The sequence below is a fragment of the Anser cygnoides genome, chromosome Z, assembly GCF_040182565.1.
Source record: "Anser cygnoides isolate HZ-2024a breed goose chromosome Z, Taihu_goose_T2T_genome, whole genome shotgun sequence".
NCBI lineage: Eukaryota > Metazoa > Chordata > Aves > Anseriformes > Anatidae > Anser > Anser cygnoides.
The window spans coordinates 77,156,767-77,173,588 of NC_089912.1; the positions used below are offsets into that span (position 1 = coordinate 77,156,767).

The 16,822-nt window shown below is 43.3% G+C and overlaps 1 long non-coding RNA gene across 4 annotated transcripts in view; it reads left to right on the forward strand.

The window, feature by feature from the left end:
- Positions 1 to 16,822, forward strand: part of LOC106035668 (uncharacterized) — a 104,378-nt gene that overhangs the window by 30,457 nt on the left and 57,099 nt on the right. Inside the window, exon 8 of one of the 4 annotated variants that reach the window (XR_010827575.1) lies at positions 6,237 to 11,245. The exons of the other annotated variants lie outside the window; for them this stretch is intronic. This is a non-coding gene — a long non-coding RNA (uncharacterized lncRNA). Of the gene's footprint in view, positions 1 to 6,236; positions 11,246 to 16,822 lie in introns of those variants that run through there. 4 annotated transcript variants of the gene reach the window in all.

Genomic DNA, 16,822 nt, shown 5'->3' on the forward strand with positions numbered 1-16,822 from the left:
ATTTACAGTAGTGATCTCCAATGAATATAAAATATATTCTTCTTTTGTGCCAGAATGATTCCCTTAATTTTCAAGATCTCCCTCCTCTAAAGAATCTGGCTTCTTTATTTTGTTTTTTTATTTTTTTGGAGGGAACAATGCAGAATGGTAGTTTGTTGTGTCACAGTTAGAGGGCTGTTTTCTCTGCTCATCAAAACTGGACAAAAAGGTCCTTGTTGTCAATGGATACATAGCCTTGATGACAAAGTGCAGAAAGGTTTGCAAAGGCTAGCAGTTGATTAAATGTTTTAATTTAAACTGTCATTTATTTATTTAATGCACCACTAAAAGCTTACCACTGTTCAGAGTGAATTGTTCTGTTAATAGTAATGGCAATAGTTTCCACTTACAGTAAAATATAGCCTTCTTACCTCTTTTTTGTTACTTTTTTTCTTATGACTCTTTATAATGGTTTTAAATGTAATTGAATAAAATGTTCTGTTAAAGACATGACTGGCCTGCAAATAGGTTTAGCTGTTGTAGTGTTGCCAATGGAGAAAATTAAGAGTTCTGTTAAGAAATCAATGAAATGTTCCTTTAGCCATGAAAGAAACCAGTGTACCACTGTTCCCTTCAGGCCACTTCAGGCAATCCCATTCGTAGACGGTGCTGGTAGCACTGTCACTGGTAGCTGATGCCTGTCCTTACCAGAGCTGGCTGCACCGAGGGATGGGTGGGAGCTGGCTTCTCCAGGCTGGAACTGTAAGTTTTGCCTTGAGAGAAAACATCCCCCTAATATCTGACATTAAAACAGCCACTTTTATTTAAGGACTCACAATGTTTTACAGGCCTTAGCTAATGAAGCCGTACAACAGCCTGCAGTGCACGGTAGGGAAGTGCTATATGGAATTATTAAATTGAAGTACTGCCAGTTGGCAGGAAGCCCTGTGAGAGTCCTCCTGCTGATCCACAGTGCACAAGTGAGAGACCTGCTTATATATCTGCTTGGCTACTCTCCATTGTCAAAAGTAGACAGGCAGATCCCCTCTGAAGGTGTGAAGGGGATGTTTCAGTTGTGGTGTGTTCAATAATAACATTGAGATATAATTCTGTGCTTGTAAAAATAAACAACTCCCCATTAAAGCAGCTGATGAAAAAGATGTTCTAACTGTGCTCAGTGCTGCAGCCCTGCACCTAAATGTTGAGACTCCACTCGTCTCCTTCATGTAACTTCTGCATTTTCTGTGGGTTTACAGAAATGAAACAGAAAGGTTGAAAAAAATGTATATATGTTTAGTCTTTCTCCAGGTAAATGCAGGAGGTGTGCTGGGTTAGGGCAGGGTGGTAGGCAATGAGAATTTACCAACATAACCCAGGTCAACCTGACAGCACAGTGGTGCGAAGTTGTGTTTGAGTAATCTGCATCCACAGGGTAGCCATGCAGAAGGAAAGGCTGATAAAAAACAACAGGTAATATTTTAGCTGAAAAGTGTACATCAAAGAACAGTAGTACTGGCTGCTAAAAAAAAATCACTAGCCAGACATCTCAGTGATAAAACAAGCAAATGTTTTAAAGGTGTCACAAAATTTAGGCAAGTTGAGGCATTAAAAGGCTGTCTCTTCATACAGTATTTGCACACTGGGCCCCCACAGCAGCAGAGACAAGCATGCACTCACAGGTGAGAGGGCAAGGGGCTGACCCCACAGGTGACCATGGGAAAGCTCAGGAGTCACAAAGAAGGGTCTTGGTGGCTGAATGAAGGGGGAAAAAAGAGACATGGGGAGAAAAAAAGAAAAAGGAAAGGAAAGGAAAGGAAAGGAAAGGAAAGGAAAGGAAAGGAAAGGAAAGGAAAGGAAAGGAAAGGAAAGGAAAGGAAAGGAAAGGAAAGGAAAGGAAAGGAAAGGAAAGGAAAGGAAAGGAAAGGAAAGGAAAGGAAAGGAAAGGAAAGGAAAGGAAAGGAAAGGAAAGGAAAGGAAAGGAAAGGAAAGGAAAGGAAAGGAAAGGAAAGGAAAGGAAAGGAAAGGAAGGGAAGGGAAGGGAAGGGAAGGGAAGGGAAGGGAAGGGAAGGGAAGGGAAGGGAAGGGAAGGGAAGGGAAGGGAAGGGAAGGGAAGGGAAGGGAAGGGAAGGGAAGGGAAGGGAAGGGAAGGGAAGGGAAGGGAAGGGAAGGGAAGGGAAGGGAAGGGAAGGGAAGGGAAGGGAAAAGGGAAAAGGGAAAAGGGAAAAGGGAAAAGGGAAAAGGGAAAAGGGAAAAGGGAAAAGGGAAAAGGGAAAAGGGAAAAGGGAAAAGGGGGAAAAGGGAAAAGGGAAAAGGGAAAAGGGAAAAGGGAAAAGGGAAAAGGGAAAAGGGAAAAGGGAAAAGGGAAAAGCTGAGCCTCTTTAACAACTCCCAACAGCCCTCAAAACTTAGTCAGAGGATGCCTCTGTCTGCCTTGTGCATCTGGTTCAACTGCAGGATTGGTTTTCCTCTGCTTAGCAGGAACAGCGCTGGGGCCTGGCTGTGACCATGGTGGTGCTTTTGTCATCAATGTCCTCAGAAAAGAGTGTGCATCTGTGGAGATGGTGGTACTGGTTAGAGGTGGTTGCAGTGGTGGTGGTAATGGTGGTAGTGGTAGTAGTGCATGAGGTGGTGGTCGTGATGGTGGTGGTGGTGGTGGTGATGGTGCTGGGTTGCAGCATGACTCTCAGTGCCTGGGGACCTGCACATCATGAGGCCATTGGCCCCATGCTCCTGTGTACACAAATGCTGTACACAGCAGCTGCCAGTGCTGTTTTTCTGCTGTCAGACACAATTGTTGGTGCTCCCATGTCCTCTCACCTTGTGATGGATTTGGCCTGCCTTTTTAATCTGAACTTCCCTGCAGTTTCACGGACCACCAGCAACTCTAAACCCTGGGCCCAAACTGCAATACCCCATCTCTCCTGTTTTGCAGGGCTTGGTGAAACTTGGTTCCAGGCTTTGACTCAGCCACGTAGAGGTAGAAGGCATTTGACCTGTTTGAACCTTAATGGGCATTTCCTCAGGCTTTCTGGGGCAGGGCACCCCGACATTAACGACATACTGGTGGACATGTTCTTGTGCTCTGCCACATTTTTCACAAGCTGCCTGGGCTTGTTTTAGATATAATAATGCTGATGTGTTTTTGTAAAGAGCAGAATGTGTTTGAGTCACACAGTACGCTTTGCTCTTTCTCATTCAGGGTTTCAAGTAGGCATACTATTTACAGCTATCATTATAAGGAATAATCCTTCAGGCAAATCTAACATGCAATTTCTTTATAGTCTCTGTGAGCCTGGAACATCACAGTCAGATTCCAAAATGGTCATAAAATTTTGCTCATCTTTTCATATTTATTTTATTAGGGCAGGACCCTCTGAGGAGCTTATTTTTATAGCTCTTCTTTCATTGTGGTTTTCAATGAAACACATTTTTTAGAACCAAGCCAACGAATTCAAACACTTGATTTTTTTTTTTATTATAATTTTGCAGATGACTCAAATGTTTCAATGCAGTATCTAAATATGTGCATTGTGTACTTTCTGTAACAGCTTTTAGTAGGGCACTTTGCTTCAATGCCTACAATGTTTTCTGAGTTCTCCCCCTTTCCTAACTGCCTTAATTTTCTGTTTCCTTATTATTTGCTGTACATTAACTCTTGTCTTTGCTGCTGGTGGGCATAACTCTTAAGTTATGAGTTATAACTCTTTATGCCACCAGGCATTTTCATTCTAGACTTAATTTCTGTAGACCTTTCCTGACTCTTAGCCATCACCTTCACCGTCTTTGCCCCTTGTCCAGTGGGTGTGTGTACGCAGTTACAAAGCATGGCTTTTTGAGACTCAGTCAGGATGCATAAATTCTGTAGGTCTTTGACCCAGCCCTATAGCTGTGGACTATGGCTATATTTGGATTTACATCCTGAACAGCTACATCCAAGTGATCAGGATCATAAGATCATTTTGACCGTTTTTATATCAGCTTCATTACTTAATTGTTGCCTTGTTTGAAAAGACAATGTGTTTTGGGGCAGGATGAATACTTTTCAGTACATGCATTGAAAGTGACACACACCAGCTGCTGAGGAGCCATTGTGGCTGCCTCTTTCCTTCAGGGAGAAACTCATGTGGGCACTGTCGCAGCATCCCATGTGGGTTTTGCCTTCCACATGGGACACTGCTTCTAGCTGAGCTGCTCAGCCACAGCCCCCTGTCCCTTATATGAAATGGTGGCAAAGCCTTCTGCTTGACCTTAAGTCCAAAATAAAGCCAAAGTGTCTTCCCACTGCTCTCAGTACTGTCCTGATTGGAAGGGCTTGATTCCAGGAGAAATGCACAAGGGAAGCCAGAGGAAACCACATCACTCTCCCCTGCACTCTGTATGCAAAATCCAGCTGTAATTGCACACTTGGTGCTTACGGAACTTTATAATTCTTATGTTTTCAGAGGACAAATCACATCGTCTTTGGCTGGCTGTTAAGGAGTCAGAGATACAGCTGGCCAAGGAGGAATATAACATTTGTATTGCTTTACATTTGTATTGCTTTCTCCGTTTGTGTCACATGCCCTCACAGCAGTCCATGCTGCTCTTTTTTTTTTTTTTTTTTGGGTGGGGGGAAGCAGGGATGAAAGATCACTGAATGTGCCAAATGACAGTGATGAATCTGTAGACTAAATTTTCAAGGAAAGGCAGTTTGAGTATCAGGCAGAGCGAAGCTGAATTCTGCTGTTTGCATCTGCTGGATACAACTTGGATCTATTATTTCCATTCACTTTCAACACTATATAAAGATTGATTGGACATTCCATCACAAGCTGATACTGCTTCATACTAACCACTGCAAATCTCACAGAACGCCTCACTTTTTGACAGTAAGTGAAAGATGCCGGTGCTAAGGCATCTCGGTCGAGTGGATGTGCAGGCATCTGTTCCGAGCACAGACCGGTTTTGTCAGCACTGCAGTTTGGAAGCTCTCCCTCTAGGTCTAGGGTCTAGAGCAAGCCTGTGTAGGCATAACCCAGAGCTGCGCTGGCTGAAGGTGGGGGAAAGGAAGAGGGAGCGAGCCAAAGCTGGGGAAAAAAGGCAATGTGCTGATTCAGCAGGCCACATATCCCACTTACAACCTGGCTCAAAACACTGGGGCCTCAGTGCTCAGCACAGCTGGAGGTGAAATGCAAGCAGGGCTGTGCTAACCCTGGTGGGGAGAGGCATACTGCTCTTTTATAAGACAGTATCTGGGGAGAAAAACTTTCTAGTGGCTTCAGGAAACATTCCTCCTTAATGAGGGCATATAAAGGGAATTTCAAGGGATGAAGACAAGCAACAGAAAGGTGAAAGGGATCTAAGAAGTCTATTAAAGAAAATACATGTGAAGGAATTGTGTGGGAAGTGTCATCCCACTACTAGAGAGTTATCTAAGCTAAAACATGCCCCAGGAAATCTCTTGATGAAACAGATGTAAACTGCTTAATTGCAGGACTGTACACAAGTTTCTGTTGATTATCATTTTAATTAGCAATGACAGAAGAAAATCTTCTCAGTCATACCATAAAATTCAGAGGAGATCCTGTGGAGATAGCTTTGAACATATAACAGAAAATATTTTAAGATTAGCTACTGTAGGTGCCTTGGATCTAAGTCTTTTCTTGCACATCTATATTTAGTTTCTGACTGCTCCTCTGACTACTTCTCCCCTTACTTCCAAAACTATATTATGAACGTACCTTCTTGGCAAGCTCTGGTCTGCATGGCACTGAATGGGTGGCACCCAGAGCCAGCTGGGGACATTCCATTTCCCTATGGGATAACAAGGGAAAGTGGAAGCATTGGTTTTAAAACCAGAAAACAAGACATGTCTTCCAGTATCAAGGCAGACAGTGGCTCTCTGGGTCTCCACCCTGCTGTTAACTCCACCAAACAAACAAAAGATCAGCAACAACAACAAAAAAATGACACTCAGGAAATACACTGGGTTTTCTTTGAGGCTAAAGCCTATGTCCAGGTATTTGAGGACACGGTAGGAAAAGCAATGGCAGTTTCCATGGCCTCCCTCAGAGGAGGGATTCTGTCTTCCAGCCTATGAAAGGAGAAAGGAGGTCTGAAACCAGAGAGGGCCTACAGACACAGGATGGATGTGAAACAATACTAAACATATAAGCATATACTCAGAGACCTCTGGTTCAGGGCCAGTGGTTGTGACTATCATTTGAATAACCATGGAAAAAAATTTGGGAATTCATGGAAATTCTCTTGCCTCCTAGGGAAACGGAGCTTCTGAACTAGGCTTGAACACATTGTTCAGAGGCATCCTTGACTCTGTTTGAGACGGATCCATCTTCATGAGTGACCGAACACGAGGGAGGATCCACCTTTGGCCTCTAGTGCTGAGCTCAGCTGGGGGAGTGCACTCAGGTTTACACCTAGAGCTGTGGCCTTCCTGTTACCAGAGGCTCCTGAATTCAACTTCTTCTCCTGAATTATGGCTTTTCATGGGCATGGAGAGGACAATGTATCCAGGAAGGACAGAATACAAGTCTTTTTTGTGCTTTTTCCAAAAAGATGGTTCTTCAAACTTTTACAAATGTAGCAAGCAGCTGGACAGAAAGAAGCTTCCCTGTCCTTGGTGTAGGCCAGCAAACACGTGCTGCCGACGGTCACCTGTATGCGAATGTATTTTTGTTTAGGTGCCTGGGCTGGTGGAAAAGCATGTCCCTGGTGGTGTTGTTCACGCCCTGTTAGAAATGACAGAACTGGTCAGCAGTTTTCTTTCTGAATGAGCAGTGGGGTGGTGGAGCTGCGACAACTCCCTGGAGGAGCAGCTGGAGGGGCAGGGGATGCAGGGCCTGGGTACACAAGCTGGCTGATGGTGCACTGCCCCTGTCTGCACCCACATTGCTGCCTTGTGTGCCCTGCGATGACACTGCACCAGCTCCACCATGTGGGCCTGAACGGATCCACCAGAGCTGCTGGCCAAGTAGATCTGGTACAGATCCCAGCCCTGAGTCAAGCCTCTAATGACCACAGGCCCCTGACATATTTACAGTGGTAAACCTACCACCACACATCATGTTTACCAGCCATGGGATTCAGAAGCGGTTAAAATAATGCCAATGGGGCATGAAATCAGGCATAAGTGTCAGGACTGGAGAATGAAAACTGCCTGCTTATTAAAATTTTGCCATTGGTGAAGAGTGAGAAATAACATAGCTGGTATGGACTTGCTAGAAATATAGCAAGATTGGCTAATAGAGGCTTGTTTTGGAAATGTTACACTGTCCCACTGCAAACATCTGCTTGGTTGCATATCTCCCTGAAGGGCTCTGTCTCTAATAGCAGCTCAGCTTCTTTAGAAAGTGCTGGAAGAGTCACTGGAGAAACTGCAGCTCACTTTTACAGGAAAAGTAGTTGCCTATAATCTTAAGTGTTGAGGGGATGTGCTCCCAGAGGGACTGTGTAAAGGCTGGAAGAGAGCTTTCCCACTGAGCCGTGGCAGCTGGTTTAGTCACTGGGACCGACTCTTTCTACAACCACACTTTTCCCATAAAGTGACCACAGCAGGGAAAAAAAAAAAAAAGTGAGATCAGTCAAAGGATACAGCAACGGGGGAAAAAAACGGTTTGCATTTTTTGCAAGTTTCAAGGAGGGTAAGAAAGTTGGAAAAAAACTGTGGTTGACTGGCTTCCTAAGAGGTGGGTAATGGTGTTATGAGAGTTGGGGACCACATTTGCCCAAGGCAATGCCAGCAGAAACACTTCCCTGCCTCACATGGGCAAAGAACTGTGACCCACACCCTGAGAGCAGCCTGGCAAAGGGACCCTGGGTCACCCCTTGTTCATACCTCAAGGTGTCACCCAGGGCAGGCAGAGCTGATATTTTCCTAACCCTGCTCCCCAGCTTAGGAGCTGTAGCAGCAGAAATTGTAGCTGAGAACCATGAGGCTTCAGGTGGAAGGAGAGAAGCTGAAACTGAAGTTTGGAAGAAAGAGAATACACAGGCAGGAAAGGAGGAGGGAGCACTGTATTTGAGTCAAGTTAAAACACCTGGACGACTTCCAAGACTGGGAGTTTGACGTTGGGTGCATGAGCTGGCTGGGCGGTAAGAAGGTACCCTGTGTTTCGAGCAGAGAGGGTGAGGGTGGCTGGATGGCCTGCTCACCCATTTGGTCACCTGCCTTCCATTTAACTATTGTAGGCATCTTGGCCACCAAGCTTGTGGTATGCTGCTCTACATGTAGGCTTCACTGCTGATTGTCTTACTGATGCCCACAGAAACAGTTAGAATGCCATCGATTTACATATAGATTGTTTAAACAGCCTTTTGGTTTTCAGATTGATCTAGGGTTGGGAAATGCAAAAAGAATAGTGGGAGAGAAGGGATTTAGTCCTGTGGTGGGGTAGACCCTCTGAAGAGACAGCAATCAGAAGTCAGTTCAGTCACTTTTCACAACTGAGGAGGTGCAGTCACGCCTTCCCAAAAATATGGCCAGCAGGTACGAAATAGTAAAAAGTTTTTAAAAAAATAACAATAGATGGACAAATACAGGAGAAAAAGAGCTGGCTTAACATGAGATCCTGTAAGGAGAAGTCACGTGAGGATTTCCCAGGAGTGGGTTTTGGGTAAATCCCAGGCTGGGGATAGAGCCAAGTTAGACCACTGCACACAAAGACCTGCAATGTTGTATCTCTCCAGGATAAGGCATAAAATGGGCAGATGGCCGTGGCTTGCTTCCTTGTGGTTTGGCCTGGATCCATGAAAGGTTAGTTTAGTAAAAACAGCTGCAGGGAAAGTTGGCTTCTAAGTCCCTTGGGGGAAATGAATTCACTGAGGCCCATGGAGGAGGAGCAGAGCCTAATGGATGAAGAAGGAATGGGGTGACTGTGCAAACTCTTCACCTCAGCTCCAAGTTATTGGTGATTATCAGAAAAAAAATGAGACTCTCTTCAATCTGTTTTGTTTGATGTGTTTCATATTATATTTTATAAACAACAGAATACAATCTGGTGTCTTGCCTTCCATTTTTAAAACGTTTTAATAGTTTGTAAGGTGAAGCATGCACACCCCTGATCACCAAACAAAAAGAGCATAGCTAGATCCTGGAGAGGAGAGGTCCCTCCCCTGTCCCTCTGGTTGAGCCTTGACCTGTAGCATCACCTCCCAGATCCATGTGTCAGATCCATCTGGCATCTGTGGATTTGGCATAGTACCCCCAAAAAGGCAGATGGCAAGGAGATCCCACACCTGAAATGGCTTCCCAAGAGATTTGTTCTATAGCCTGGGAAATGGATGCCTGATCTGATGACAACCACAGTGCATGGCTATCAGGATACAAAACCTCTGGCTCAGGTATGGCCCAGGACCATCCTCTGGCTTGGAAGACTGCTTTCCTTGACAAGGTAAGCTAACTGGGGAAAATGGTGGTAGTCTCCACAACCTGTACCGTATCCAGTGAAGATGGGTTATAATACCTCCCCTACAAAATAGTTAGAACACAGCTGTATGCTTGGTTACTTCCTAGGGAAGCTGAAGGCTCTCACTAACTGGAACACTGTTGTACCTCTTAGCAGTGTCTGTAGGGAAGGGCAAAAGGTATCATTTTCTTTTCAGGGTATGAATGGTCACCCCCTTTTCTTTTTCCTCACCCACAGGAAAAGTAAGTCTTGGAGAATCAGTAGGCAGATAACCATTCCCAGAAGTCTGGCCTGCTCTATCTCTTTTAGGACGTAAAGCAATCACTTGTCAGAAGCAAAGGTTACAGCAGAACTGTTAGCTTAAAGCAGCTCAGCCCAACCACAACACGTGACCCTGCCAAAGTGTGGGAAGAGCTTGGAATAAACCTGAGACTGTCATCCTCAGGAAGGAAAGCTTTCAAAATGTGGCCAAAGATATTGTGGGCCTGAGCAGCACAATTTTGGAAGGCATAGATAATTGTACTGGCAGAAGACACTTGACATTATCATTGTCTGGTGATGTCTCCAGGTGGGGCAGTGGCAGGCTGTCTGCTTCCTCCCATGCCTGGTTTCCTCTGGGAGGTCCTCACAGACCAGGGGGTTACTTTTCTGTTCCCTCTTCCCTAGTTCATTGGGAAAATGTTGGGTCATGCCCTTTATGGTCTTCAAAGTAGCATTAGACCAATGGCCCAATGGAAAAATTTGGAAGATTGATTAAAAAGAAATTGAGAGTTTATTCCACAACCTCTGCAGAACTGGAGCAAATTATCAATTCTGTGTCCACAGCATGGGGCTCTCTTTGTGCTGGTGTGTGGTATGACAGATATATGTCCTGGGCTAGCTGTGACCCACATAGAAGAGATCATGCACAAAATGGGGGGCTGTAGGGGAGAGTGTTACCTAAATGGAGCTTTTGGTGTGGAATCGTAGAATCATTTAGGTTGGAAACAATCTGCAAAGTGTGTTGGAAAGATCCTTCCACCTAGTCTGTAGGCAGCTGGAGCATTTTACCTTACTGGAACATGCTGACCCCTGTCAAATACTTTTTTTTTTTTTTTTTTTTTCTGCTGCAGCATTCCTTAGGGAAACTTTCATGAGCAGAATGATGGTCTTTGTTTAGAGGAAAAAGAAACAGTTCTTGGAGGGTCTGTAAGAAGCAACGTATATAGAGTGTCTGTATATACATATGTATGTATATATGCATAGTTCCTCAATTTAGCATATGGAGTTAAGATGGAAAAAGCTAATTTTGAATCTACCAACCTTGAAAAGCCTTTCAAAGACATATTTCTTAATGCAGAGCCAAAACACGAGAATCTGACCTAGGTTGGTTTATACATATGAGCAAAAATATTTACTCAGCTAGTAAGTATTTGATTAACCTTTGTTTATTGCTTCAAGATGAGAGACAGTTAAAATACAGGAACTCGTGGATTATATTTTTGCTTTTTGGCTAATGTTCACTTCCTCCACAGAAAAAAAAATATGGTGTAGTTAGGGAAAGTATGTATCTCTTTCTCATCTCAAAACCTGTATTTCAAATTCCAGAACTTAACTCAGGAGAAATGTAGCTATTTGCTTTGTCCTGAAAAGTGAAGTAGAGGATTGCTACAGGAGATCTGAGGCTGTGTGTCACATAACCCTCCCCTGCCCCCCAACCCTAATGAGGCAAGCACGGAGGTACAGGCAGAAGCATGTGCAAAACTTCTGCTTTCTGGGTGGGAGGGAGATTTGGATTTCTTTATCTTCCTTCCTTCCTTCCTTCCTTCGTTCGTTCGTTCGTTCCTTCCTTCCTTCCTTCCTTCCTCCCTCCCTCCCTCCCTTCCTTCCTGCCTTCCTCTCTTCCTCTCTTCCTTTCTCTCTCTCTTTCTCTCTTTCTCTCTCTCTCTTTCTCTCTTTCTCTCTCTTCTTCTTCTTCTTCTTTTTTTTTTTAAATGATAAAAAAACTAAGCAAAGTCAGACACTAGCCTGAGCCTTTTTATGCACTTTCTGTTTCTGAGACTTTGCTAGCAAGATGTTTTACAATTTAAATTTGTGGAATTCAAAGGCAGGACACAACCCCCTTTTTATGCAGTGCACTGCTGCTAACAAGACCCACCTGCCACAGCCAACTGCCTTGCTGACATGGGTCAACGCAGCATCCCTGCTCCCTGCTCCTCCATTAGGGCCTCAGCATATGCCACTTTGAAAGCTGCCATGAAATCAGTTCTTTTGTCCTGAATAATCTGATGTAGGTGTTTTTTAATATGGAGAATGTGGCGTGCTGCTGGCTGCAGGAACTGGACTGAGAAGAGATTGGTTGGGAGGAGGCATGGCCCAGCTGAGCTCCACTGGAAGCTACACCTCACATTGTAGTGGATTAAGAAAAATGATCACTGCTATGTGAACTTGATGGACAGGAACATCCTTCTTGATAAAGTAGATCGAGAACTTATACTTGGGTGTGAATGTGTGACCAACCAACCAAACTTCAGCCAAATAATTAACATCATTATTATTATTATTATTATTATTATTATTATTGAATGGAATAATTCTGCTCAGTAAGGATAGACTGAATTGGATTGTTTGCCTGCCTGAGTAACTTGTCACTTGAAGATCACTTCAGAATCAGGATTGTCAAGGGAAGAGCACTCCAATGCAATTCCACAGGCCACCGTCAGAAAGAGCTTTTATTGGAGTAAGTTGTTTGGCACTGGAGTCACAAAGAGTCTGTGTCTTAGGTGCACGTAGAGGCAAAGGTTTTATTGAGTTCTAGTGTCATACAAGGATGTGGAAAAGACCTAAGGTCTTCTTTATTGCATTTGCAGAGCAGCATTTGTAAAATAGCAGCTGTTAGAAGGTGCTTTAGACAAAAACATGAACGCACCCATGAATAATAGGAAGGGATCCTTACAAACAGCTGTGCTGGCTTTCCAGGAGGAATCTCCAAAGCCAGATTACATTTCTCAGTAGACTCCAGGTCAACTGGTGATCATGAAGGTGGTCCCAGGCAGAATTTTATGAAGCAGCCAGCACTGGCGTTTCCATTGTAACCATTTGTTCCCACCCAGGACACCATCTCCAGAGCCTGCTCCTTGCAAGATTCAGGTTAAGCACTGCACAGTGCATTTATTTAGCAAATGTCAGTCTTTCATTGTTACCGTAAACTCTTAACTGAAGTTTTCTGGCTCAATGAAGAACTAGATATGGTTTTTTTTTTTTTTTTTTTTTTTTTTTTTTTCCAGCTGGCTCAGGTCCCAGAAGACCTCACAGCCCAGCCCCACATGCAGCTGCGGTGGTAGAGGTAGAGGCCAGGCAGGACTGTGCATGGCCTCACAATTCATTGCACTGTGCAAAGGACAGTATCGCCCCTTGTGTCTGTGCCCAGGCTCATTTATTAACATTTGTGTTTGCTTTTCTTGCTAGGACACCTACACAATTACAGCACCAATTAGATGACCAACTTCCACTCCACTCCACGCCCGCCCCCCCCCCAAAAAAAGAAAAAGTACGTAATCTCAATTTTGATGGAGTGCTTTGTTCCTTATTCTACTCCTCTTAAATTTAGTGTTTTGGAAGTTCTTACTGAGTTCCAGAGCAATTCAGTCTGTTCCTGCAGCCATGGGCCTGGGAAGTGGGGAACCCCTGGGACACAGGTTGGAGCTGAGCGGTGATGAGGAGAGGTGCTCAGAGATGTGCTCCTTCCCAAAAACTAATCAGCTAATGAATGTTTCCAGGTGCAACAGGGGAAGTAGGTTGCCCAGGGCAAACAGCAAAACCATATTTCTCCTGCACCCACTGGGGTTTTGGCTCGCCCCAGGCTTGGCATGTTTGGGGAGCAGAAACCCCCCTTGTTACCAGCTCTGGGCTTACCTTGGCAATGCACTACAGAAGTTTTCCCATCCAGGAATGTCTGTAAGACTGCCAAGTGGGAACACAAGAGTAGCTTTGGTACTGTTCCCCCATTACAACATGCTCAAAATGCAGTGTAAGCGTAGATACAGTTTTTACTGAATCCAACAGGTTCAGTACGTGCTAGCTGAATGTCTGAATGTTAAAACAAGCAAACAAGCAAACAAACACTGCAAACCTGGCCTAAAAGAAGGTTTGGTCATTTTGTTTGTTGTGGAGTGGGCAGAGTAGAGCAAGGCTGATGGATGGAAAGTGTTCTTTAGAACATGAGAGCAGAAGTTAGGAATCCAGGTGGAACCTGAGTTCAAACCAGTGCTATGCACCACTCACTTGGAGACCTGTGTCAGGCCCCTTGACCTCCCTGTGCTCTAGCAAACCAAACTGCGAGTTCGTTTGCAAGCTGAAAACTGGATGCTCCATCCAGGAGAAGCTGGCTCAGGCATAAACTCAACCTTGTGTGTCTTTCTCTGAGTAGTGCTCATCTGACCACCGGTCACAGCAGATGAAATTGCAGTGGTCTTTGGGATTAAGTTTGGCTCAGACTTTTTTCCGTTTTTTGTTTTTGTTTTTATTTATTTGTTTTATTTTTTTTTAACATTATTCTGATTATCATCAGAGGAGAGAAGTGCAGGCTGAATTACTGTCTTGAAGTGAAGCAAAACTTTACAACCAAATTACTCATCCTCCGGAGAAATCATTTAGCACCTTGGTTGTAAGTCAGAGGATGGGATTGCAATAGTCAGACCCAGATGTCTGTAGGGAGTTTCCTGCAGAGACTTCTTCCCCCAGTAGCAATTGTTAGGCCACATTCATCACCAGTAAAGCACCACACCACAAGCAATTGAAACAACTGGTCAGATCATGCTTTGGGAAATAATATGTCCTTTCAAATTTTCAGCTTTCTGTTTCTGGCACTTCACGAGCAATATCTGCTGCCTGCTTCTGGTGCATTACATCTTTTCCTCCTGCCAGTGTATGTGTCTTCTTGGCTTTCAGTCCTGTGGTGTCAAAACACCTTTGGGACATTGGTGGGCTGCAGAGAGTGCTGCAAGAAACTGTGGGAACTCCACATCAGTTGTGTGCTATGCACAGAAGACCAGCAGGGAAAAGGAACAAGCCCAGTCCTCAGAGGCATGAGGGAAGGTCTCCGCACCTCCTTATGCACTGTTTGGTGAGGTGTCAGAGCCTTACTGCGGAAGAAGGTGTTGATAGAATGTGCAGATGCAGGGTTATTTTTGAGCTAGTGTGTCCGTGACTGTATTCTCTTAGTCCCGATACTTTGGTCAAGTGTCAGGGACATCTTTAGACTATTTCATCTGCATATACAAATCACATGTTTGGTTTTTTTTTTTCCAGACCAGATATTGATATTCTACAGCACTGAGCAAACCTCATGTCCATGCTTTCTGTTTCGCTTTCTGAGTCTTGGGACGAATAAAGTAACAGTATGATACTGATCTGAATACAGAAATGACTTCTTAAAAGTGGTTTTTCTTCAAATATTAAAGCTATGAAATTAACTAATTGGCTAGATAATTAGCTAATTTTCATACCTAAGGGACATATTTGTATAAGACAGGTCTTTTTTACCTTTTATGTGTCAAGAGAATGAGAAAATTTTGAAAAGAAAAACTGCATGAAAGGTTTTACTTAGTTCTCAAAATTACTGGTATTTTGGTTGAATCTAAAAAAAAAAAAGGAATTCTCAAACATTTGTAAAATTGGGACAATCACTTGGATAGATCAGATCTGTGTACAGTAGTGAACTGAATTATATGGCTCAAGTTAAAGGTATGACAATTACATAAAATTTGTGAGAGAACAGAATCAGTCCCTATATCTTTGGAATTCATACAGCTCTGTGATTTATGGTAAATAAGGATAATAATAATAATAATAAAATGTTTGGGGCAGACAACTTTTATGGGTTGATTATGAGCTAAGCGAATACCATTAAGTAGATTGTAAAATGGAATTGTCGAAAATCCTGGATAAAACAGCATGATGCTTATTATTCTAATCAATCCAAATTTGATCACAAGACTATTATTTTGCAAAGAAATGCAATTACTACCCCTAATTAAATGGGGATGTTCTTATGTGGAAAAAACAAACAAACAAACAACAAAAAAAAAAACAACAACTATGTACTGGTATAACCAGAGCCTGAAATTTAAAAAAAAAGAAAAAAAGCTCCTTTTTACTGTCATAATTATTATTATACCAATTTAAAACAAATTAGAAGGTGGTTTTTGAAATTTCATACTCTTTTACTTACATGAAACCCAACATTGTGCAGGCTGCTAATTTTTCATGCTGGGAAGTGAGTGTATTTTATCAGGTGGCAGCCATTGACTTTACTCTAACTAAATCTTGCCAGCTGGACCCCAGCTGTTCCAGAACTACGGAGAAGAGCAATTCCCTGAAAAAAAAAAAAAAATAAAAAGTGGGTCTTGTTCAAAAGAAGGGTCTTTCTTTGGGAATGATGGCTCATTCATTTGTATTTCTTAAACTTTTCTGGGTTTAGTCCTTGATCTAGGAACAGACTGGAGTGCATACTGAAATCCTACTCCTAACTAGGAAGACATTTTAATGCATATGACATCTTTTCCCAGGATATACAGGCAGCGTGCTCAGCTCAGTAGCTGAACCATCGATTTCTCCAGTAGAGAGTGGGCATGGCAGTCAGTGCGAGGAGGGATGCTGGAGCATCGTTTCCCTTCATGCAACTTAGACATGTGCTTAAATTTAAACACATGCTTCACTGACCTTTCTGCACAGGGATGTTTTCCTGACTCTGGCCGTTAATTACAAGCATATTTTTGGTGACTGTTTATGTTTCTAATGTGAGTGAGTGCCTTTGCTTTGCAGACGTAACTTCTTCAAAGCACAGCAAAACGACACAAGGATGATATTTGTAAATACCAGCTCCTCCAGCAGAAGAGGAGGCCAGGCCATTGCAAAGGCACTTATTTTGGTAGAAAGAACATGTCCTATTTGCAGGGTTTTAAAAATCTAATTCACCTCGATGACTGTGGGTAAGATAGCTCCTTATGAAACAGTGCACATTTAACGGTGCACGCATGAAATGATCAAACTGATTTATACAGGGCAATTTCATTTAAAGGATGGCAGTTTGAGCCAACTAAAACCTGTCCTGAATTAATTGACCGTTGGAGGTATTCATATGCAAATTTTGCAGCTTCTAGATCCAAGCAGTTAAGGTGTTCAAGAGCTATTGACTCCTGGAAACAGATGGAAAACACTGCTTTTATTCTTAGAGGATTTAAGAAAATCCATAACAGTTTGGGCTAACAACAAGCACAAGATGGACTGCAGCAGCGAAGGCAACAGCCCACCCACCATAAACTATCCAAATCAAGCACGGTGTACTCTCTGTTTGCAGAGGTTTCATAGCACCACAACCATTTTTTACTGCAAAGCTGAAGCAGTTATTTATAAATTATTGCTGTGGTGACACTGCAGTAAACTGCACCATTTTTGGA